At 36.5% G+C, this 26,761-nt stretch overlaps 1 long non-coding RNA gene across 2 annotated transcripts; it reads left to right on the top strand.

The window, feature by feature from the left end:
* Window positions 1–33: 33 nt before the first annotated feature.
* Window positions 34–26,439, top strand: LOC308188301. Of its 2 annotated transcripts, none has more exons than XR_013945372.1 (5): window positions 34–332; window positions 1,202–1,431; window positions 13,808–13,907; window positions 18,969–19,079; window positions 24,951–26,439. It is a non-coding gene; the product is annotated as an uncharacterized lncRNA (long non-coding RNA). The 2 variants fall into 2 exon arrangements; XR_013945373.1 differs by lacking the exon at window positions 34–332 and adding an exon at window positions 734–934.
* The last annotated feature ends 322 nt before the right edge of the window (window positions 26,440–26,761 follow it).

Raw genomic sequence — 26,761 nt, 5'->3', positions numbered from 1 at the left:
TGCAGAATTGTTTTTCTTCCTTGATTTAAAAAAAAAAAAAGATTTTACAACGTTCTTTCTGCTTGAATAGTTGAATAGCAAAGTAGAAAGTCAGCCATTTATAACATATAATTAAGCTCTTTATATGCTGAACATTTGTCGTTACTATAGGAAAAAATGTTTGCTTCTCTTGTGTAGTGTTCTGGCATTAAATGCTGTGAATACCTTTATTTCATTATTACAGGTGCATTTTTGAGAGACCAACATTTTAAACAGAGCTCTGCTTTTCCTTGCAAAGGAAAGCTGAAATATAATAGAAGAGACTGAAAATTAGAAGTGATCTCTAATTCAAGGTACATAACAAAAATCACACTTTCCTTGCACATCTCCACAGAACGCTATGTGTTACATTTTATGACAATCAGTGCAAATCAAGTACCGCACACCATGCTGAGCTTGGAATCAGCATTCAACATGCAATCCTCGGGACAAAAGTAGGTGGTACTGATGGGGATGAAAACTGGTTTGGATGAAAACTACAAAAAGTAGGAAAAATAGATCTCCTAACAACAAAATCACACCTGGTGTTAAAGCCTAGTCTTTCATTAAGCAATGATTATTGCCTGCTGTGTATAAAAATAGCCAACACAAATAGCACAGCTTAGCAGTGCTAATTTAATAGTTGAATGTGCTTATGGGTGTTCAGTGGAGCAGAGCGAATAATCCAACAGGAGTAGTATATTGAATGATTTTAGTCCCTCTTTTCTACTTACAGAATAACCACAAACAGATCACAATTTCCTTGAGCTCATCTCTTCAAATATTTTTTATTAATAGTTTTTCCTAGATACAATTTACTGAGTTGATTGATCATGAATATTCTGAATTTAAACCATAATGCATATTTGTGGTTAATCAGATAAGTCACATTTTATCATTCTTACAGACTGACTATGTGAGTATACAGCAGTTTTCAGGGAGCTCACGGGGCATATGTAAAAGAGAGCAAGTGTACAAAAATACATGTAAAAAACTATGATATTTCCCAAAATTAATTTGCATTATTTATCTTCAGTATAGGTAAAACAGAATATTCACTGCAAGTATTAACTACAGAACAGACATGAACTATAGGTCTTCTTACTTTGCAATTAATGAAATGTATTTTGCTATTGCAGGCATGTACTTAGTGGGTAATGTGCATGCTATTTTTCATTCACAGGGAAAGGTGAAATAAGGCACATGTCCACCGTTTTTTCCAAAGTAAGAAGGGGAAGTTGTACCACAAAGGTGTACAAGACAAAATTTAAATACTGTATCTTTGAACTGAATGTGAAATTCACTCAGTGGCTGACAGCCTGCATGCCCATTGCTGAATCACAAGCAAGAAAATAGGATGATGCAGTGCCATCAGGAAGGGAAGCAAAAGGCTGGGATTCACTTCAGATGGTGGTAAGTCAGCTGAGAATGTTGTGCAATTGACATTTGTAATTACAACGGCAAGGGACCCTAAGCAGAAAATGGCCCACTGGTAGATTAGGAGGTCACCGTTACAAATCACAATGTATCTGTACAGTCACATTCTCTTTATTTCTTCTGCTTCAGCTTTGAGTATGTTGTCCCACTCCCAGGTATGCACTTCATAAAGTTTTATAAAAGCTAACTCACTTGGACTTGATGAGCAATAATACAAATACAGTAAGAATAATGCAAATTTGCATTTTGTGTAGAATTACAGGGGCCTGATCCCATTTGAGCTTTTCAATGAGAAGGTAATCAAGTGATGTTATAGCCATCAGAATATGACATTAAATTGGGGCTATACAGACCACTCTTATGCACTTCTTTGAATTATGCATGGTGTGCTTTGTAGAAGAGCAAGGTTATTTTCATATTTTTTCCTTAGTACTTCAGTTAATGGGGAAACCGTAGAGTTGTTTTACTGTTGAAAATCCACTGCACCTCAGTTACATTTAATCCTGAAAAATTCTTGCTGCCTAATCCCAGGTTGCTTTGCTCAGGGACGTGGTGGAGTCACAGTCCCTGGGGTGTGTTTAAGGAGAGGCTGGACCTGGTGCTTTAGGACATGGTTTAGTGGGTGACATTGGTAGTAGGGCGATGGTTGGACCAGGTGATCTTGGAGGTCTTTTCCAACCTTAATGATTCTATGATCCATTTGAAGGATTAAGTGTGAATTTAACATTCATTTCATTGAAATGAATGCAAACATTGGAATTTGGCATGAAGTAGAACTTCAGTTTCAGTAATGACAAGTGACTCTTTAAAGCACATATTAAAATTCTCAATAGGACTTTCATTGATTTGAGATCTAGTACTTTAGCTTTCTCTTGAATACATGGCAAATTGATAAGGTTTCCAGTATGTGGATAGCTAGGTTAACAGAGCTGTCTTTGTGGCAGAAATAAGATCGAAGAATCTTTATCTATATCAAAAAAAGGTCCTATTTAACTTGAATAACGATACCTTGAACAAAATAATCATAACAGACACAATTATAGTATGCTTTAAAATATCACCATAAATGCAAGAAAGCCTCTATCTCAATGAACTCAGGATCATATGTATTCATCATCTTTTCTCAGATGTCCTCCAGTAGTTAATATGCATCTGGTCTCCTTCAGTCTAAACTGTTGTGAACTTTGGGAGTGAATTGAAAGCTCCTATCCATTCCTATGCACCTCAACTGGAAATGATTATAAACTGTTGATTAAGAGGATGCTACAGTGCTCGTTCTCTTTAGCCCTAAGAGAAAAATACTTTCTAAGGATGCAAAGCAGCTAATATATTTATTTCCTGGTTTTAAAGAGAGTCTTAGATAATTTACATAATTTTACTTTAAAAAATAAATAAATAAAAATAAATACATGTAGAATTAGGTAGATGCTTTTTTTTTTTTTTTTTTTTTTTAAGTGGGTTGTAGAAGTACTTACTGATACAACAGAACCAATCTGGGTTTACAGTCCTTTCCTGTTTTCTTCGTACCACTAAAATCCCTATACTGTGCATGCTACCTTCCCCCAGTCATTTTTTCCCCATCCTTCTCCACTGTCCTCTTCTAAATTCTTCTCTACTTTACAGGTACTAAATGACTTTCAGAAATACTCCCAGCTTGCATTTGTCTCAGCTTTGTCTCAGCTCTTTGGCCTCATGTTTGCCTTTGAATCTGTTGCATCTTTTAAAGACCTGAAGAAACCTTTATTTTTTCTATTTTCTAACTATATTTTCTAGATGTCATAGATTTGTAGATAGAAGAAAAAAACTTTTTTTTTTTTTGAAGCACTGAATTTAGCAACATGCATTTGTATCCTATGCATATACCCTCCTATTTCAGGAAGATCAGAGATACATCTTTAAAACTTAATTGTATGTATCAAGAGGAAGAGAGTGATCAAACCTTTCATCTTGTTGGGACTTGGAAAGATTTGATATATGATAAACATTAAAAGTGAAGATGACAGTTCATTCAGGAAAATTTAAACACAGTAGGATGTATACACAAATGTCTATTTTCCAGAATTGCTGTGGTAATTTAATAACTTAATGATTTCTAAAATAAGGAATTAGAAGTTCCTATAGAATGTTTTCTTTACTTCTCTAAATGAGTGACTAGCTGACAAATGAAACAAGCCAGAAAGCTCTGCTGTCACTGCAGGTATAATTTTACCTGAACTTTTGTTGTGGTGGGAGGGTGGTTTTTTTTGTGTTGTTGTTTTCTTAAAAAGAAAACAAAATGCTCAGTACTCTCTTAGAGTGCTTTATGCCACACTAGTTACATCACTGCTATTTAATATTCATGAAGTGACTGGGAGAGCTCTTTGGTGAAGTTCTAAAACAGTGTTTCATTATATTTTCTAATTTTCTATGTAGCTAGTTTCTGTTAATTTCACTAAAACTGAATTCCAATATGTGTAGAGGAATGACACTAACAGAAGAAAATTGAGACTGAAATGAGACTTTTCTTAGACAGAATTAGGGGAAAAAAATGAAACAATAGAGCTTTGACTATTTTTTTCTTGGACTGAAACTGTCTTGTTATCCTGCTTCATAGATTTTTTATAATTTGACCTTGAATGAAAGAGCTTTCATTCCTGATAGAAACTAATTGTATGTGTGGTTTTCAAATCATAGTGTTAAAATGAAATTAGTACTGCACAGGAGGGGATATTAGAAGGAAAACACATGGTCTTAATGGGCTGTAAACCTTCTGAGTGAAGCACTATTTTCAAACCAATGAGATAGATGTAAAGTCAACTTTACTATCTATGATTCAAGTATATCCCTGACAGTTATAACCTAGACCTTAAATAAAAAACTATAGAGACTTAAAAACTACACTCTGATGCTCCAAAATGTCTTCCCCTGTGTTACTGGGCTCATACAATGTTCTTAGAAACCACAAAGATCAGAAACTGTAAAAGCTTCCTAGAAAAAAATGGATTAGGACACATGTGCCTTGTGTCATGGCATTTGCTAATAACCTCCTTGCACTCAATTGTCTGGTGCAGAAAGATGCTCTCTGCATCTGGGCAACTTGCAGGTTTCAGTAACAGTACAATAAGCCTTTAAGGGTCTGTGACAGTATGGATTACAGCTGAGATAAATTAAGTATTCTACCACATGTTAGTGCCGTGGATTGATGTGTAAAGGTTTTAACACATTCTTTGAAGGAAAGTCAGATTTTATTATATTAATATGAATCTTTGAGTTGTGCTCTTTTTTCTTAAGAGCACGTGTTTTAAATTACTTTATGTAATTTGTCTTCCTTTTCTTCTTAAAACACACTTCACTTTTACAGTGTACACAGTGATCCGCATTTGTTTGCTCTGGAGATCATGCGAGTTTTGCTATTGGCTTCAACAAAGAAAATCATTTTGCACAGTAATTGCTTGTAATATGCAGATATAACTGTTTAATACTATGTGCTATATTTCAAAAATAGCCGGGAAGAGAAATGGAAAGCCATAATACTGAAGAATTCTGGGGCTTTGGTTCTTGTTTACGCTACACTCCCTTTTTATACTGCTTAGCTCTGGAAACATAGAGCACTCCTGAAATAATATGGTTATAAACTTCGATCACTTTGAGGTTGTTTTACTGTGACACAACGTAAAGAAGCCTTCACATATCAGGAGACTAGAACCTAGAAATAACTGGCTACCCTGTCCTTTCCTTTATGGTACCTACCCAAAGCTTTTTAGAAGATATTCTTTAGGCTCTGTGCACTTCATGTTTTTGCAGTTAAAGCTGTGGTGACCACTTAGATAACATGATAAAATACGAAAGTATGAGATAAATTTGGTTTAACTATCTGAATTACTTCCAAATTTAGATAAAGTATTGTGCTTAAACCCTCTTCTGCAAACAGAAGTATGATAACTTCATAAAAATTACAAAAGATGTAGAACATGCTTTATCACAGAAATGTGAATGGCTTCATACCTTAGTATTTTGATAATTTAGAGCATTAATTGGTAAATACTTTCTAGCTTTCTGGTGCATTCAGAGCTAAAGAAGATCACAGGGCCTTTTTTCATGTATACGGAACATCATTGACTGCAGTGGAATTACTGTACAAAGGAGTTAAAGGAAACTGCAAGATGATCTGGCAGAGGTTATTTTTTCATATAGACAGCAAGAATTTGTTCCATATAGACACAAAGGATGGTGGCCAATGAGCTGAGTCAAAGCTGCTTCTTAAAGCTATTTATCTTCTGTGTGTCCATGTCCAGTTGAGGACTGTCACAGAAAAGTGCTGGCTCTGTGGTACTGAATCCCTTTTAATAGTGCATCTATTCCATGCTCTTGCATCTGGTTAAGACAGTCTGTTTACCTAACAGCCATCCTCCTCCAGGAGGGTGGTCTTATATTTCAGAGCCTACTACCCTTTGTATGGGTTTGACTCAAACAGTAGACAGAAACTAAAAAAAGTTTTATATAAAATACAATAAAAAGTTTGAGCTGTGGAACACTGCTCTTTCTGAACTGTGAAAGAGGACTTTCAGCAATACATGGGAGTGCTATCTTCTCCATCGTGTGGTAGCAAGCACTGCCACTTTCCAGTCACTCACTTTGGAGCACAGCTTGGGTGGGAGGATATCTGCTCCTTGTGACTGAGTTACTGACTGTGATAGGGTGCGGTGAGCACTATCATCACATCCCACTGCATTTTAGATAGAGATAACATCTGGAAAAATCATCCTGGACAAGGCTCAGGGCCACTGTAATTGTCATTTAGTAAATAAATCCCATAAAAGAGTCTGAAGATCTTTCTGAAGGTCTTCACCAGTTTAGGTGTGGGTATGAGAATATAAACTGACATGTCCTCGGTGCCTTCTATCCTCTGCTTTCTGAAATACCACTCAGCAGACTGAAAAAGAATGAAGCTTTTAATGCTTCTAAAGACAAACCAAAATGTGCAGTGTGAGAGTAGCTTTATAGAAATGCTGAAGTATCAAATGTGATATCCTGCCCTCTGGAATATGAAAAGAGATTTAGAAAGACTATTGTGCAAAAGTTATGCATGTTACCATTGCTGTGATATAAATTTAGTGGAGATTTTTTTCCCTTAAAATTTATATTTCTGAGTCTATTCGTTAAGTGGAAAAATCTCATCTTTTCGTTTAAACAAATGAACTTCTGTCTTCAGAGAAAGACTTGGTAGTGTAAAATCAAGCTGAAGGCAGGGAAAACAAAGTTTTTGTCTTGGACTCTTGGGCAGTGTGTTTCAGTTTAAGCCAGTCTCAGTATTTGCGTGTGCCTAAGGCTGACAATACTGATTAGGTATAGCCCTGAGACTGTAGAAAACTGAGATGACTGTTTGTATTGGGTCCTCCCCCTTATCTTACTTTATTGCAGAGAGGAAAATGATAATAAAATTATTTCCTGACAAGTGGCTCTGGCAGACACGTTGCCTCTGCAGGGTTTCTGATCCAAAGCTGCTAATCTGATTGCAAGAACCAGGGACCCAGGGCCTTCTTGCTGAAACATCATCGTACTTGCTTGGATTTTGATTCCATTCTACTCAGCTTACTCACCTCCTTGGCAGCAAAAGTCAAGAAATTTGGCAAGATTGGGTAATTTTTCCCTGGCTAACCCAGGGGAATAAGAATGATTTTCCCTTGTACTTTTAGCTGAGAAGATAATATGCTCACTGCTGAACTATGTGAATGCCCTTTCTTTTCTCAGGTAACACCTGTGTGTTTTCCGAGAGTCAAAAAAAGACAAAGGAAAGAGTAGATGGCACGAAATTAAGACATCCACATCCATTTGCACCCACTTTTATAAATAAATCAAATTAGGACCCTTTTCCTACTACGGTGTGTGGAAATACTGATGTCGCAGAAGTATTTGAGGAAGCTTTGAATAAGCACTGCTTCTCAAGAAACCCCTGATTCCTTCTCATGAATGAGTAATCACTTAGTCCTCTTGGGATCTTGGGAGCTCCTTGCAGACTGATCAAAGAGGGCTGGACTGGTCTTAAATGTAGTCTCTCTTCCAGCTACGTTCCCATTTCTCTGGCTTTTCTAGCTGAGGGGAGGACTTTACAGATTTTAATTACAACTGTAAAATAAATACTATTAATTTACGACTTCTAAGAGGAAAAATGTTGCTAAAGTACAAAATTTACCCATTCAGACCTCTGGATTCTCATTTCTAATTCACTTCCCTCCAACATCCCAAAATGTATTTGGCATCTTTGCTTAATGTTCACACATCTGAAACTGCTGCTTTGGCTCTTTCTAGCAGGCACTGGAGTTACGCTCCACTGAAATTAAAGGAATTTCATTTGCTTGTATCTTTTGGCAACTGGACAAAAGAATTTATAAGAGTAAGCCTTTGCCAAGTGAAGGATAGCTTAGTTGTGATACAGAATAGGTTATATTAGGTATGTCTGCCAATCAGCAAATGATTGAATGAAATGTATTTGTCTGCCTTAAGCAGATATAAATGATGTGGTTTTTGTTGTTGTTGCTTTTTAATTCACAGATTTATACAGGATCTTTTGAACAAAAGACAATCTCTTTTCTATCTGGCAACTGTCAATTTATAGTTGAAGGAATGATTGTTAGCAGTGACTAATAGTTACACAAGAGATGTGTCACCTTTAAAAAATACTTTGCCTTTTCAGTATTTTAGTCATCATTCTTCTAAAAGCAAGGACTCTTTTACAATTTACAGGCATAAAAGCATTGTTTTTAGTAATCAAATCGTTAACATCAAATGTCACATTTGGAAAAAAAGGAAAATAACGCATTCATTACTTCATTCTGAAGGTTTGCTTAACCATTACAGTGCTGCAAACAGTCATCAGCTCCAATGGGATCTGACCATATTTTCAGTTGTTACTTCCTGTTGCAGAGCATCTAGAGTGAATTGTGATACATGCTGAGAGGAAAGTTAGCTTCGAAGTAAGGATGTATTTGAAGTGCAGTATTTTCAAACAAAGGTGAATATTTTTTCATGGAGAACAGAAGTATGTAATTACCTAAAAGAAATATTTTGACTTTCTCATTAAATAAGGACTAATGTAAAAACACTTATGGTCTTGAAAAATAAGGTAGGAACTTAAAAAAAGATCTTTTAAAAACAATTGACATGAAACAGGTATATTCCTTTAAAAGCAATTGAACTATAAATAATTGGTTTGATGTAAATTGACAAATTACTTCAGCTGATTTGAGCATGAATGTTGGCGTGGGCAAACAGCTTGGCAGTGTAAAAATGAAAATGTGCGTATTTTCCATTTAAGATGAGATTGAGAGAATATAGATACCCTCCAGACTGAAGTGCACAAGCTGAAATTTGAAACAGTTATGGAAAAATGCAAATATTTTGTGCATGAATTATAATGTGTCTAACTTTATTGTTTATAGCTGAGATTTAAGATATGCGATATACCCAAAGTGAAAACACTTGTGAGTGAACAGGACGTTTTTCTTCATTCCACACAAGTATTAGATAGATACTGACAGTTAGCAAAGCAAGCCCTCGAGTTTCAAATCCATGTCTAGAGCCATTAGTTGAAGTCAGGTTTCACCAATTTGTTTTACCATGAGCAAGGGCCATGCAAAATATCACTTCTGATGGCTGAGTCTAATGTCCATTATATAGCTTCACCCTGGCTAATAAATTGAAATACAGAAAGGACTCCCATTTTTACGTTGTTATTGAAGAAAATGTTAGGACGGTTAAAACAGTGGTGCTTGGTGAAATTAAAGCTGGATGTGAAGTGATAGAGAATCCAATCTCTATTAGTTTATTCACTTAACTCTGACTTAATTGAAACCTAAAGACAGCACTTTCAGGGAGACCCACATATCTGTGCTATCTGTGTGGCCATCAACACAGAAACTATCATGGGTTTTCTCTTTTTAGTTTAAGCAGTGGTGTTACCTGGAAAACTTACTAAGAACAGCTGTACACTTGTACACTGTACTTTGATTTTTGTGGTGACTTGAGGGTGATGTAATACCTAAATTGGCTTTACACTTTCTACAGGCAATCTGTGACAAAAAAAAAAAAAAAAAAAGGAAACTGAGGTAATAGGAGCATTATCTAAATGAGATGAGGAAACGCAGTGGGACATCCAAATGAACCGTATTCACCTGTGTCAATAATCAGAGCAGTAGTATTCCTAACTGGCAGAAACTTAAACCAACTGGTCTTCCAGTTTAAGATTGTAGCTCAACACATATTTTGTTTCCTTTTTAAAAAGAACAGAAAATCCTTACCAGTGTTAGTTTAGATATAGTAGATTATGAGCCTTCAGACAGGGAAACATATCCAAAAGCTTGTGAGAGTCCTTAAAATGATAACATCTAAGAGTTTTATATATATATATTCCAGAAAGTAAAAATGAGAGATCACTGGGAACACTTTCCCTTCAAATGGAGGAGAAAAAAAAAAAAGTCACTTGCTCTTGCAGATGGGAGGTATCAGGGAAAGCAGCCTTTGCCATGGGAAGGAGATGGCTTTGCTCTAAGGGGTAACATAAATCAGATGCTTCTTCAAACTTAATTCCACTCCAATTTTTTGCCACCAGTTTCAGGATCTGGGAAAAATAACTCATAAATAAATGAAAATGTGATGTTTTTAACCTTAGGCATATAGAATAGATTAAATTAAATTAATTAATCTGATTTTAAATGGAAAACATTTCTTAGCTGGAGTAAACAGAGAGGAAGGCTAAACTAAAACTGTTAAAAAACAAGTTAAGCTATTTCAAGTAAGTTTCCTTTACTCTCCTTGGGAAAAGCAGAAGGGAAAAATAAAAAAGGCACTGAATATTAACTGTTCTTCATGACCACGAAGATGAGGGGATTTTTCTTAATTGGTCAGAGCTGTTACCCTTTCACATCTTGTTGTCATCAGATTCAGTATGCATTCAGTTTTACAGTTTACTGTTTTTCAGTGGTGTTGTCATGTCAACTATTGGCTGTCCTTCTACCTAGTAGAGACATGCAAGATGGTGACAGCTGTCAATATTTACTGTGATTTAAGGTTTTCCAGAGAGGAGAAAATTTTAGCTGAACACCTGTTACACCTGTATCATAAAATTAGTAATTCTTATGTGAACTCAGAAGAGGAAAAATGTAAATATAAAAAAAGACATCACTCTTAGTATGTATAGATCTTCCTTTCTGCAAAGCCTACATATTTTGTGTTTGTGAAGTTGAGACATCATCCAGAGTACACACTGATTGCAATTATTGTGTGGAATTACAATTTAAAGTTTAATGTTGTTTTAATAGTAATGAGAAACAAATGACAAAGCAAATGTTGTGCTGCTAAAATATATATACCTGAAAGCAGAATTCAGGTGATTTTCTTTCTCCTATCTATTTATATGCTTTTGTTTTCGTATTTGATTGTGCTTGCTTGAAATCGGCTCTAAAAGAAGCTTCTTTTGTTCTGTGTTCACTGTCAAATCTGGCACAGAGTGTAGAATCAGTGCTGGGAAAGATTATTTCTTGCAGAAATAATGAAGTAATAGGAACATTGCTTTTTTTCTTTTTCTCTTTTAAAGTGGATTTGAATATATCCAGTGGTTCAAACTGAACGTATGCTGAAGTTTCTGTGAAAAATCCCGTGGGGAATTAGATGCTTATTCTTGGATGTATTTGAAAATGCCAACTCAAGATCATAAATTTAATCTGTGGATAAGAAATCTTATCAACTGCAGAGTGATTTCACTCAGGACAGCAGGAACTGTCCACACCTAACTCAATGTAGGCAACAGGAGTTATGAAAGAGAAAAGACAGACTGAATGAAAGTTATTTAGGAATACTGATGGCACTGCCTACTTAAGCAGTTTTGAAACATCTCTGTGAGAATCCTTTCACATGTAATATTTTCCAATCAGGGGGAATCACTGTGACTGTTAGTCACAGCCCCACTTCTGTTATTGTTTCAGTTCATTATTTCATTTTTCCCTCTTTTTTGTTTCTCTTTTTACCTGAATACTTTTTTTCTCTTGGATTTTGCTTTTTTAGCAAGGGTTCTCTTCTGTTCTTTTTCAAGCAAGTTTTCTGTTATTTGTTTAAATCATGTTTGCTAAGTCCCTAACAGCTGCACCTCAGAGCTGATGGTTACCTGGACCCATCTCAGCACGTGGAAGCTGTTTTGATTCAACAAGTCTTAAACTCCCCAGAAGCCTTTGCAGAACTTCATCAATGACACTACTGTGTAACTAAATGTTAGCTTTAAATACGCTCTCACGTAATAATTAGCATTGTCACTAGTGGGATGTGGATCTCTGCAAGAGCTAATTTGTTCTTCTGCCTGAAGTGTCTTAACGTTGGTATAGTTTTTGTACTGTGAAATCAGTCATTGCCCAGCTCCAGGTGACATAAACTTATTGCTGCATCGTGAACACTCCATCAACTGTGTTAGATTATCATTATTCTAAAGCACAGAAAGTGTGTGATGATGTTGGCCTGTGATAACTGTAATACTAATGAAATAACATTCTGATAACCATTTCAAATGGATTTATTTTGTTACAGAGACAATGGTACTGCTAAAGAAGCATTGTTTGCATCTCATGCAGCTCTCACGATGCTTTTCTGACTTAGCAACATGAATGATCACAATTCATTGCAGTCTTGATGACTCTTCTGATACTATGAGACTTAACATATTTTCCTCTTAAATTCCAAGTTATTTTTGTATCTTTTTATTTAAATTCATGAAGTACATGTATATTAAAAAAAAAAACTTGCAGGAAAAAAAAAGCCTGAAAGCTCATCTACATATTTCCAGAGTGTAAAATAAAGAACAAACCTAGACAATAGATTTTGCAAGCTTCTGCCTTTAAGATTTTTTTAATAATAGTTGAGGAGCCTCAGTCTCTAGGACTTTGGGAAGTGTGACTGAAGACTTGTGATGTTGGCAATACTGCACATAGTCCTAGAAGAGCTCTGAATTAGTTACTAAGAATGACAAGTAAAGATTAAGAATTAAAAGACTGAGTTGGTGATGAAGACATCATCTCAGCAGAAGCTGCCTGGTTCTCTGAGGACCCAAGCCTTGCAACTGTCAGCAGTAAATGAGGAGATCTTGTAAACATGCTTTAAAGAGATGGAGGAATCATAACAAGCAAAAAACATTTGACTTCTCCACCTCAGAGCAAACTGATGCTTTTATCCATCAAAGTCTTCCTCATGGGTGTCATATGTGTTAGTGTTCTTTTGGGACAAGAAAGATCCTTCACACGTCTATTCCCTCTCATCATGTTATGAAGTAATCAGAGATCATAATGAATTTGGTGGCCTTATGGCAGACTCTAGCTGCAGCAAGTGAAATAAATGTGACATAATTATATATATACCTGTCCTAAGCATATATGTTTTCTTATTCCTCTCTTGGCAACTCCTAACGTAATTGTGAGCTGTGGCATAAGGAATATAATCTTCTTGGGGTCAATGCAAATGTGCATTTGAGCGACTGAATGCACTAATTGGAGTACCCTGCCTTTATTTGGCTTCTGTGTTTGAACTAATCCAATGTGTAAAGGCAAATCAGGATCGTTCCGTTCCTCATTGCTGTGCAATACTGGTGGGGAGGTGTTCAGCAGTAGAGCTCTAAGGGCATATTTGACTTCACTGTGTTCACAACAAGAGTCATGGTTTTACTGTGAATTAAACTATTTATGCAGGTACCTTTTTTATTCATGTAAAGCAGGAAGGGGAAAGCGTGATTGCTTTCCACTGTTCTGCGGAGAATATTAAATGCAGCTTTAAAGAGGTAGAAATAGAACCAAAGTGTTTATTAAAATACTGAAACTATCCAGGTTAGTATTGAGAAGGTTAAAAAGTATTTAGGCTCTAATTAATTAAAACTATATTTACCAATTGTATATTACAATTACAAAACTATATTACCAATGTATAGCAGTATGCATTATCTAGGTATTTCAATCAGCACGTCCTTAATTATCAATATGGGTACAGTCAGTTCCTAGGTGCAAAGGATGGCCCTGATTCAAGATAACAGAATCCTTTATTTCACTTAGGGGAGAGGTACAGCAAAGAATTAGGGGTACAGCAAAGAATTAGGAAACCTACTCCTGTGGTTCTCAGAGCTCCACAAGCCATGTTCTGCCTTGCAGTAGCCCTGGGCCAGTGCCCCAGATTCCTTTAAGCCTGTTGATTTGCCTTGATTACCTGGTTGCTTATAATGACATCTTTAAAGTTGTGACAGCATTCACAAAGCTTGTCAAATAGCTCCTGCTTATTCTGGTACTGTAAAGAAGCCTAGTGCGTCTCTGTTTCCTAAGCAAACTCTCATTTGGTCCTTGTACTTCAGATAGCACCAGCAGTCCTGCATCTGGGACCTAATGAAGATGGATAACTGCTGAGTTCTGCAGCTTTGTAAGCTGGCTGGATTAACCTTTGTGATAGTCAAGGTATAGTAGTTCTTTCTCCATGAAACCGTTTTTTTCTCTTCAGGTCCTATTAAGGGGGTGGACGTTTCAGCAATGCTGACTCACTTTTAATTGGGACTGTCTAGCTGTCATTTGCTTAAGGCAGCCAACTCCTACACCTGGCTGAATTTCCCTGTTGTAATCAAATGAAACAGGGATGTAAACAGTGAACAGTATGTCAGTAGTCAGAAGTAAGTATGACAAACTCTGCTTTAGCATAGGGAGATTACTACCATTTAGTACTGTTTTTTAACCAAGAAACAGATTGGAAGAATAACTGCAGAACAGTGTAGTGTGTAGTTTGTCACCAGCATGTGTTGTATGTGAAATGCCACAGCCTCTAAGAAGCACAGGAGGGACATTGCAAGACAATGAAGGAGAGGAGAAAAGAAGCAGAGGGCCTGATAAATGAAAATTAAAGAGCCTGACAACTGCAGATAAGCACTCACCTAACAAGATGCTTATTACTTAATCTATGAAGAAGTATCATGAGATAGGTAACAGGGCTGGCATGCTACTGAATTTATTTAATACGCCACTTTTTTTTTTTCTTCCAATGCCTCTTTGGATCTTAAAGCTACATTTTCAGAGAGGCGAAGACCTGTACCCCTTGATACAGGAATGCACAGACCTTTGTGTACCCATGCTACAAAGTTTACAGGCTTTCTTCACAGTTTATGGGTTCTGTTATATCTGCCAGTAAAAGCAAATGTACAAATGTTCTTTTTGGATGCAGATGTACCTACTGAGCCACAGCTTCTTTACTCAAAACCTTGGTTAACAGATCTAAAAGAAGAAATTCTTCTTTTTTTCTGTAAATCTGATTTTGCAGGACAGCTGCAACATGGGCACAAATAGCCTGTGCCACATGGCTAGAATGAAATGTACCACCTCTGTATAAAAGCAGAAACGTTTCTTACAGTTTGCTGTCCCTTAATAAATAATATTAGCAATAAGAATAAAAATCTTGACATAATTGATTTTGTTCAAAGCTCCTCTCTGTTGACAGAAGCATGAAAGACTTGGTAGCTAAAAGAATGCAGGGGTGTTTACTAGAGAGAGATTTTTTCAAAAGCATTGTGAAGAGGGGCAAACAAGAAAGGGAGACGGTTTATTGATTTCAACTGCAGAAGTCAACACTAGAGTATCCAGCCCTGGGAAATTCAAAGCAAGTGGGATCTACTGTGAACTTAAGAATGCTGTGGTTACACTGTAGTTTATATCTTCTGGCATTCAACTAATCTGGTTAGAAACAGTATTTTCTGTGCCTAGCAAAAACAAACAAACAAAAACAATAAAAGTTTTGCTTTGTTTTTGGTAATGTTGAAAGCATTAAGATGCATAAACAATAGCATGGTTTAATCAAGTGTTACAATTATCTCCTAGAATTATTCCAAAAGTTCCCAGTGTTCTGGTAATGTTTCCCCTTTCTCATGTGCACCCATAACTGTCACTAAGTTCTCCCCAGCCTAATACAGTGCACGCAGGAGTCTCCACAGAGATCACCATTTCTCTGATTACAGTTCTTCACTGGTTGAACTACCTTTTAATAGGGACTTAGTGTTTTTGGTAGATGAGAACCTAGTCTCAGCTATAGCCTTTGATATCAACAGGAGTCATTCCACTGAAGTGACTCTGGGATGGTATCTCAATTCACGTGTTCTTGAGTAGATACCAAAAAATGATGATGATAGATTACATTCCAATTTTATCTTCCTACTGTCCATAAACACTTAAGAGGGTTAGTTTGAGAAACTCATGTAAAGCCAAATCCTAGCTGGAGGACCACTGAATGCATGATAGGCTTTGTGTCCCTGTATCTTGAACATATCTAACAATGGCTATTAGCAACTGTTGAAACTGTGAAATAACATTGCATTGGGGCATGAGAGGTTTTCAGTATGTCTCTTCTTCTGTCTGAAAATAATTTCAAGGCTTAAAGATGCTTACAAAGTCATTTGGAAGTTATGTATTTAAAAACTGAATGTTAACAACTTAATGTCTTATCTCACAAATTTGAGTCTCTAGAAATTCATAGATAACACGCTGCACCAAACTTCTCCAGGTGTTGAAACCATCTGTAATTTTGCCTTGAGGGTTTGTTGTTGTTGTTGTTTTTCAATGACAAAGGTATGTGATGATTTATGTTTAGATTCACATTGTGTCTACATTGTAAGCTTCATGGCACTGACATAAACTTTCACTTGTTCAGTTGTCCTTACAGTGTAAGCATCTTTAGAGAGTTACCTTCTGGGCCCTTCGATGCTTTTGGCATTTGCAAATTTTGTCATTACCATTGTCAAAAGCACCATTCTTTGAGATGTCATTTCATTGTAAAAATGTTTACAAGTATAAAATCTAGTATGTTTAAAATAGTTCATATTTTACTGATTGTCTTTAGAAGTTTACGTTTATAAGCAAAGAAGTGGTGTGTTGGGAAACTTGCTGCCAAACCTTAACTTACAGCATACTGTATGTATAAAACAGCATCAGTGTTTGACAGAAGTCAGTTCTCATTTTTTCTCTAGGCTTTGACAGTCCTTGTAAAATGCTTTACAAACATACCATGTCTTAGTGTTGCACATATCTTGGTCACATTATTTGTTATTTTACTTATATACTGTCAAAAATATACGTGTTTGTTAAGGTAAACTTCTCTGAAGAATTTGCCTGGATCTACAAAAACAAAAAAGACACCTTTTTAATGGAGGGGGGAAAGAAAAATTTGTGCATTTTGAGTAGAGAGGGTTTTCCTCCATTAGCATTTGTTCTACTGTATCTGCGGCCTGAGACACATGTTCTGAGAGGGTCTAATTCTTTGCTCGATGAGGTTAGCAGATATTATCAACCCAACCATAGCTTTATTTGTTGTGAACAATGCAGTTAAATGCTTGGTAAATGTTTTCATTAAGAGAACCATTTAAATACTGTTATTAACAATTTGTGGTTGCTTTATACCTTAAAAACTCTAAGGCTTTGCATTCGTTTTTTTAAAATAGCAAACATGAGATGATTTTGAACGTTACCTAGAACTTGTGTTTTATAGACAAGGTCAGAATAAGTTTGCTTTTTTTTTTTTTTAATAAACGAAAAGTAATATTAGGATGTAGGAACAATTACCCCAAGTGGGAGAGTACACTTCTAATTCAGATGAGCCTAGCATATATATTCATTTAATGAAGGACAGAAGATAGTTGAAAACTTCATTATCCAAAATGTGCTGAAGTTTTGGGTGCCTTCATTGCAGAAAGTCCTTATACCTTTGTCAGTGAGTCCTAGAATGCTTTTCTTCCAAAATAAGCTTTCCAACATCTGAACAAAGTAGTAAATGGCTTCCCTCTCATCTTTTTTCTTGCCCCTACTGTTTTTAATAATGTATGTCTGACATGTTAACAATCAGGCACATGTTCATTCGTTGTTGTCTCATCTCAGCTGTCTGATAATGACTTAAGAGGAATGATGAGTGGAATTGCACATCAAGGATCTCTTTTGTTGATGGAGTAACCAGGAGCGCATTTCCAATTTGCAGTTTGGCTCTGGGGCTTCAGAAGCACCACATATGTTTGATATCCGCTTGGTTGCTTGACACTAAACTTGGGGATCAATCACTGTATTGTGAGACTGTACAAATAAAAATAAAAAATAAAAAGAGAGAGAGAGAAGCAGGTTAAAAACTGACTTTTATTTTGAAAATAGTAGGACATCTCACAGATTGAGAACTTGTCTACTGTGAAACATGGAGGAGCAAGCCTGAGCAAGTGAGAGAGGGGAAACATATGTATGTCTGTATTTCTCTTTCATAATATCTCAAAGACAAAATAATTCATAATTTGATTCCTTTGACTGTTATTGAGTTAAACCAGGGATTACGTTGAGTCATTTTTAGACAACCATTTTGATGTTAGTTCAGAACTCCTTATGGCAAATCTGCATTTTCCTTAATCACTTGCAGTCAATCAGATTTTAATTTGTCTTTTTCTTCAGCCCTGCAAAGTTTGGGCCTGGAATCCCTTTGCTTCAAAGATCAAAGAGTGTTTTCCCTGCGTATGTCAGACACACTTATGGAATGTTCTTGTATGTTTACTTAGCTTAACAATTATTCCATATTAACAAAAGCAGATTGATTGAGGAGGAATGTTCTTCAGAATAGCTTTTTTGAAATCTTGCTTGGTTGGAGTTATTGCACCACCAGTCCTGTTGTTTTCCTTTTGCAATATGCTGTAGGAATTTTCTACAAAATCTATAAAAACCCCATTCAAGGGATGAATGGCTTATTCTATTTCTTATCTTGTTAATCAATATTGTTAACTAGCTGTGATGGACGTGACCCTAGCCCTTCCAAATTAAAGGTAATTGCCTTGTTCAGTCACATTCACTCTCCCAAATATAGGTGCATGAACATAAACATCATAATTTATTTTGAACTCTGCCTTGATCATTATGTATTCTGTTTTCTTGTTAACAATTAATTTTAATTCTAGCTCAGCCAGCAAAGTTGAAAGCCATAAAATGGCCCTCTTACCTTTCAGAGCTGCATGGCTCAATAACACGTAACAAAATTACATATTACACACTTACAGACAGGAGGGATTGGTGAGGGTAAAAACAGAATTTCAATACATACTAGGCTTTGATGCTGGCCTTAATCCATTGGCGAACAGTTTGGTATGAAGCTGTCTGATGAGATTTAGCTTGAAGTTAAGTGGTGCTGATATCAGAATAACCCCCTGGATTTTGGTATGCATTTCATCTATCCTTTTATCAGCTTTATTATTTGTTATGCTTTTGCTGAGCTTCCTTGAATAAGAACAAAACGGTTCACTTATTATGCAGCAATTTAGTGAAAGCTATTTAAAATAATATTTGAGGAGGAAAAAACAAATCAAAATGAATAAAAGCCTAGGAAACACATGATGAAATAGAATGAATATCAGAGCTATTAAATTAATAGGCTTGCAAAGTGTTATTTATGGTATCTCAATAGAAGTTTAGAAATTGATACTGACTTATGAAAATTAATTTAATACCTTTGTTGTATTTCAGCAATACATATTCAAGCTCACTGTACCTGTTCCCTGTAGGGAAAATTGTTCCACCTGCCAGAAACCTCAGGATTTTCATCTCATTTTCATCTTCTCAAGGAAAACATTTCAGGTATTGACTCGTTACGGCACTGATTCAGTAAATCTGTGTAGTCTGAGATTCTGTCCATAGATGGTTGTCCTTGTCTTCTCAAGTTGTCCAACAAAAGAGTGTTTGAAGCTGTGCAGAAGTAGTGTGAAACAGATTTGGCTATTCAAGAGGTCTGCAAGGTGTCCTGTCAGGGAGGCTCACTTTTGGGTGCCCATCCCTAACAAGTACATATGTTGCTGATAAAATAGCAGAAGTGTAGATCGAGGATTTGATGTTAAGATCTGACTTGACAACCCCAGGAAGAGTACGGGCTCAGCCACAGATCAGCTCAGATGTCCAGCCAGCCTGAAGCCCAGCAGTCAGTTCCTGTGGAGCATCTCACATGCTTGGGGCTGGAGGATACCCTTTAGCCATGTCCTGACTCCTCAGCAGCCTACAGGGAGCACAGGGTCAGGCTCAGCTGCACCTTACAGTATTGCCACAGGCAGGCTGCTTGATAGGACTGGAGGTACAGGGCATTGAATGAATGGTTGTGTTGCTTCCCAGTATGGGTTTCTTGGGGTATTGCTTTCACTGGATTGACTGGTACTCACTAGTGCAAATGAGATGGAGACACAGGTGTTCAGTTCTCTGGGAAACGCATGTCAGCAGACCAGAGCTGGCTCCTTGGAGTTAGCTGGCTGCTTTTTGATGGCTTTGAGTGGTAATGACTGGCTGAAATTCTAGCCCTTTTTGCTACAGCTGTGAAATCTCCCTGGCTAACTGCATTTCACTATTAAAAGTACTTTTTTTTTTTTAAAAAAAAACTTTTGCAGGGCAGGCATTTTCAGTAGGACACTGGTTTGCTACAGCATTACTACACTGGCTATTTCTACACCTTATCATGCAAGAATGACAGTTGAAGTGATCCACCAAAAATTAACAGGGAAGGTGCAAGAGTACTGCCAGAAAGATTCCTATACCTGTTATTGTTTCAATTTGATATTCCATTTTTCTTCCCTTTTTTGTCTCTCTCCTTTTTTTTTTTTTTTTTTTTTTTTAGCCACAGTTCTTTTTCAGAATAATTCTACTGTGTTGCAAAATTGGTCTAAGTCATGCTTGCCAAGTCCCTAACAGCTGTGCCGCAGGACTTACATAAAAATCCCATGCATGGCATGTTGCAGAGTAAATCCTTATTTGTGGAGGTTAACTGCTAATGGGATAGCAGCTTCAGCTTTGTGTTGCTTTTCCTGAGGCAGTTGTTGTGGGGGCAAGAGAGCTTGGCATGTGCATGGTACACTTTCAGGGTTGCTCATTTCGACCTGTTGAAGATGGTTACGTGGTGTACAAACTTGCACCAGCACCCATCGCATGTGTCCAACTGTCTGTGCGCTCTTCTTGGCCTCCCAGTGGCTATTGAAGGAATTAACAGGCATTTCAGAGATGCTCAGCCCAGCAGCCTACCTGGCTCAGTTTTTTCCAGCAACCTCTCTCAGAGGCCTTGCAAAATTCGAGTGACTATGCAGAGAGCCAGGCTCTCAAAATGTGATCTTTAAACAACCTATTCTTTGAAAGCTCAGGACTTTCTGAAAAGATTCAACGATATTTAAAAGAAGCAAATGAGTAAATTGAATAATAGTACAGGAACAGGTAGCTCCCCATTTAATCTTTCCTGCAAAACTCTTTCTGAAACTATTCACAATTCTGCCAATAGCTACAAGGGTTGTTTGCTAGTGAAAGGTATCAGATCTTAGAAAGCAGTAGAAGAAAACAAAAATAAAAAAACACTTTACGTCAAGCTGTTATTTCCCGTCATGGCCCCTCATAGAATAGTAATAGTTTTGCTTTAAAAAAATATTGTTGTATGTATAAAAAACTACTGCCAACCAAAATTTCAAAACTTTATTTCTTTGGTAGTCATCACCTGAAAGATGATATTTGGTACCCAGTGAGTACTACCATCTCCCCAGATCCTCCCATGCTTAACTGGGGATCCTTGCAGAACCTTGCTATAAACAGCTATCAAAATTTCAGTCTTTATTTCTTTGTTTTGAGAGACATTATCAAAGTGGTATCTTTCCCTCTTGATATTGTCTATGATACTGGTTTTTTTTTGTTTGTTTTGTTTTGTTTTGTTTTCGTTTTCCCTAGAATGTTCCTAACCTGAGCTTCTGTGGTTAGTGAGTGTTTTAACAGGTTTGTGCTTAGTAATGGATTGGGCCAAAAGAGACAGAGGAATGGATTTTCAAGAATCTAGTTTCCATCTGCAACCTAGCAATGAACTAGTGTTTGTGCTTTTGTTTCTCTTTCATTTATTCTGTGCACCTTGTTTATCTAATTAGGTTGATAGCAAGGACTTCATGGTTGAGGACTATATTCTTAGAGATCACAGCTCCAAAGGATGTTGTTCTTGGCTGGTATCTCTAGACACTGCTGTAATGCAAAAGGGGATAGAGTAATTGTATATGCTGTTTATATTCATGTTTGTACCTGTAGGGATGTGTTGATGGGGCAGTGTGGTGAAATGATAAAAACATTATGAAAGGAAGTTATTCCTTTCTGTGAAAAAAGAAAATCTGACACCACCAATTTAATTCCAGGGAGCACAGTGAAAAGGACAGGTATATGAAGGTAGCACAAGAAGGAATTGAAAAATAATAATGGAAAAATCTATAGCTAAAGCACTGCCAGAAATATATTTATGCATGAAGAGTATTCAGTGATTGATCAACAATAAAACTGAGTGAGACAGAGAAACAACACGTAGATATTTATATCAGTCTGCAACCTCCACTGGAGATAAATGTGAAATACAGCCACACTTCATAGGAAACGTATTTTAATTGTTCTTGGTTCCAATGCGCTTTTTAACTTTTGTAACCACTGTGGATTTGTAACCACTTCCTTGCTTCTGATCAAGTCTCTTTTTGACCCGTTAAAGTCTTTTGGAGAGTAAGTTTTGCCTCAATATTGAAATGGCTACCTTAAACTACAAAGGCTACAATTCTCAAAATACATGTTGAGAGACAACAACCCAGATTTTCTTCAGTCATACCTCTTTATTTCCCTATTTTGTGTTACACAAAGAAAACCTTCTGTCATATTGTCGCTATACACATTTTTCTGTTGACCACAAAGTAGTAAAATGTCCGGTGAATTACAGTTGCCTCAGTCTTTCACTGAGATCAATTTTGTATACATACGAAAAAAAAAGAAATGCATGGATAACTCAGTTTTCCTCTCCTCTTATGTGTAAAAAGAGGAAAATGAACTAAGTTTCAGTATATTCAGTAAATTCTTGCAACTTTTAGCAGTACTGGGGGGGGGGGGGGCGGGATTTAAAAAGTCTCATTATTAATCTACTTTTATTTCAATGTACATAAAATCTAATACAATGGATGATGAATTAAGCAAAAACAAAAGGCTACTGAAATACAGAAAATGTCCGTCAAAAACACCAACATGTCTCCTGAGTTTGAAACACCGAGGTCATATTCCTGGCCTCAAATTTGATGTTATATGCCCTGGATTTGACATCATAATCTCCTTCAGGAAAAAAAAAAATATATATATATATACATATACATACATAGATATATATAAAATATTTCTTCACGTACACTTAAGTATTCTTTAGGTAGGCTGGCTTTTTGATTTGTGCATATTCATTTTGTAAATCAGATCATCTGTTCAGGCTTAGGATGATCTGGTGCAAAAACAAGAAGCACAGGTCAAAGATAGCTTTGCATCTCTTAACGTTCAGGGGCTTGTGCAGTTCTTTAGGCAGAAGAATTTAGGCTAGTCTTTCAGCGTGTGAAAGGGAGCAGGGCCTACAGATTGGGAAAAAGAACTTTCTGTGCCATCTTTCTTTGATATCTGAAATCAGGCTGGTAGCACTACCATTTTCTTTTTGCCTTCAAAGTCTACAAAAAAAAATAAAATGAAATGGCAGGAATGGACAAGTGAGTTCAAGTGAGACCTGATATTTACACTCAAGATCGAAAGTCCAAAATGAAGAGCTGTGTGATACAGTAAATGGCACCCATGATTCATTGCCCAAAATAGCAGCTGACAAAAGAGATGATGTTTGAGATCCCCCTAAGATAAAAGGAAAATCTTCTGTGATATGATTGGCCTTTGCCTCTCGAAAACAACATGATTTATAAAGCATTTTGTAGTAAGGCAAGTGATAGGAGAATCAGGTGAGACAGTGACGAGGTTTTATGATAGAAATCTATTTTCCATCTTGGCTTTTAAGATTAAGACTCAATTTTTGTAACATTTAGTGTCACAGAACCACGTAACTACTTTCAGATAAAACTCGGTAGTTGATAATGCAGAAGACGAACTGTATTCCCTTTAGAGAATTTGCCGCCCTGTGGAAGTCATTGGTGTGTGTGCAGACTGCTAGACACAGCAAGGCACGTCTCCAGAACAATGTATTAGTTTAAAACCTTACATTTACTATGTCATATACCATAAGATCCATGGATTTGTTCAGCAGTTGGGGAAAAAATCACAAATGAGATAATTGTTCTGCAATTATTGATGGAATGGAATACTCAGTAGTGCAAAAAACTCATCTAAAATTCAAGTCAGGATAAGGGAAAGTCATTAGCTATGCTGCGTAAAGCAGACATATACAATCAATGTGTGAATGTCACGTTTGTCAGGCCAAAGTGATGGGAAAAGACTTCTACTAACAGAGAGAAAATTGAACACATCTATAACAGTGGAGGATAGTTCATATCCTGTTGTAATTGCAGTGCACTTGAAGCAGAATGAGAATAGCAAAATAAATAAATAAAAAATCCCTCTCTTGAGCTTTACAGCAGCATTGTCTGGAATGCGTGACAAAGGTAGAGGCTTGAAAGGTGAAGAAACCTGAAGCTGAGTGAGGAAGCTCAGGGAGATGCTGTGAAAAAAAGAAGAATCGAGAGTTAGGCAGCTAGGAGGAAAGTAACTGAAAAAGAACCCCAGATGGTACCAGAAAGAACTGTTTTTCTCCTTCTGTCTATTAAAGTGTGTCAAGCATGCAGGTCAGAGGGCACACGATGATTTGATGGCAAACAGAGACATGATAAAAATAAAAAGACTTAGGAAGTTCAGATATGCAGTATTGATATAAGTGTATTGGATAAGATATTTGAGTATTATCACTGACCCTCGTGGTATGAGGTGCCATCAAGGACAATCCTTTATGGAGACAAAAGCTACAGGAGAAAGAAAAAAAAAGAGAGAGAGAAAATGTAAATATATTGATATTGTGGAAATAATATTACCTCACTGGAAAGCCATGAAAGCCAGATTTATTTCACTCCGCATTAGTTAGAAAGCCTGAAAGCCTCTGAGAATGCACAGAACAAGTAGTGTTTGAAGGAGTGAAATAGTTCTTGCTTGATTTACCCTGTTATACTATGGTGTGTTTTATTTGTGGGCAAGGATCCCATTATGCAATAATACAAAAAAAATAAAAATAAATAAAATAAATAAAACAAATACAAAAAACTATCAATTAAAACTCCAGAGTTAAAATACTACATATAAAGCAAGAGAAATAATGCACCCAATGACTGTATCTGTATATATATATGACAATGTTGCTTAGCAAGGTAATGTAGTCATTTCGTCTCCAGTTGCATGAGAATGAACAAGTTTTGTGGTTTTTTTTTTTTTTTTTTTTTGCTTGCTTAATAGCCTGAAAAGACATAGAGCTGTGTACAAAGTGGTCCAGTGCTACCTTTAAGACCGTGTCATTCTCTGAAATCTCCAGTGCTGCTCTGGGTTAATCTAATGCCGAAGGAGATGAGAAGTGGCTAGACTCTAGCAATATACCTGTATTTTTGTTCAAACATTTGAGCAGTTAGTTCCGAAAGACTGCTCGCTTCCCTGAAATATTCTTTCTTTTCACAGGTTACTTCACCATCCAGAAACATAAGCAGAAGCTTCTGTGTATTAAGGGACTGAAGCAGTAAATTTTACAGCACAATTCATCAATGGCGTCAGCCAGATTTAAGAGAGAGAGAGCATGTTTTTGCAAAGCTGCAGAGATTGCTGTAACTGAGGTCAACAGCAAACTCCTAGTGCTTTTAAAAATTGATTTTACTGAAATCTTACTCCATTTTCCTAGTAATAAAGGCCTCCAAGGATTTAAACTGCTGTAACTGAGAGCAGTGTTTGGCCCTGGTCTCTAAGTAGGTGTGGCATAGCTCCATTATAACTCCAGTGCAAAGAACATCCTTTAAAAATGGAGTCCCCTTCCTAACATTTTAGTAAGCAACCTTTTGTTTCCTCTTGTAAAAGCTTGGAGGTCATGAGCTTAGGTTTCTTAGAGGCTTTAGAAGTTTATCTGTCTCCTTCGCAAAAGGTCTAAAATTAAACATGTGAAAGGAATATAAATATATTTGCTTATCTGACAAATCCAGTTCAGATTGCTTCATAAAAAATAATAATACTAATTTAAAAAAATGGCAAAATCTCAATTATTTAATTTGAGGCAGAATGTTTGATTCTATATAAAATAATAGAAGATGCTGCCTTAATTATCTGACTGTTCCAAAACTCGCTAGAATCTTTCACAGCTTTCCTAAGGAAAGCTAAAAGGCAGGTGCCCTTTAATATATAAATGCCCTTGAAATTTACAAAATAGCAAACGTAGAAATGGGTAATGTTATAATTTGCAAATTTAATTAAAAGTAGAAACAAAAACCACAAGAGCAACAGCAATCTGGACCTGTTCTATAGATGGTCTGACCCTATCTCCTGTCTTTCGGTGAACGTTGTCTCCTCTGGGTCGCAGATCTCAGGCTATCACATTCCTCTGAAGGAGTCTGTGTGGTTCTCCATTCTTAAGTGGCGACGGAGGTTACAGTCTTGGCACTAGCTGTGATTTATCTCAGCAGCTCTTACTTCTGTATATGCCGCAGTTCTTTTCTCTTCTGGGCAACAGTAATAAGTCACCAAACTGCCTTCTTAAAGCAAAGTATTATTTAAAGTGGAGTCACGCTGGAGAAAGCATGTCCATAAAAACGGCAGAGTACACTATGTCCATATCTTGTGTTTCAATAAAACTTTCCCCTCCACAGATCTGGCAAGTCCCCCGGATTTTTTTTCACAGACCTTCTGCAGAGCATCTTCTTCTTTAATTTTATGTCAGTTTCTTGTTTTATGTTATTTCTGATGAGTGTCATCTTTTCTCAAGAAAGACTCTTCGACTCCACTATTGTATTTTGGTGGTGGTGGTTGGTGGTTCTGTTTTTTTTTTTTTTTTTTTTTTTTCTCTTTACCTTGGCATGATGTTAGTGTCAGTTCAGCTTAGAAATCCAAATGTGTACTATCTTCTAGTAATTGCCCCCAGCTTTTTCAGGAATCTTTCTAAATTCTGATTCCTTCACTGAATGCTTTCTACAGCTGCCTGTTGAGCTAGAACATTGCATTCATTTAGGAAAATCTTGCAGCAATTTGTAATACATTTTTTCCCCTGACTGACCACGTTGTCCAAATTATTTTTCACATCTCTTTATTCACGCTGCTATTACTTCCCAGTTCCAAAGTTGATGCAGAAGGCATCTGACTGGATTGAGTGAATACTTGGTGCTCTATTTTTCTCTTTAAAGTCCTCAGAAACAAAATTTCAACTTTGATATACCTTTTCCTAGCAACTTTTTTGTAGTTTGGTAATACAAATAACTGAGAAATAAGCAGGTACTTTCTCCATTTCTGGT

The sequence above is a fragment of the Anser brachyrhynchus genome, assembly GCF_964034855.1.
Source record: "Anser brachyrhynchus genome assembly, chromosome: 1".
NCBI lineage: Eukaryota > Metazoa > Chordata > Aves > Anseriformes > Anatidae > Anser > Anser brachyrhynchus.
The sequence above is the reverse complement of the archived record's forward strand: the minus strand, read 5'-3'. Positions and strand labels throughout refer to the sequence as shown.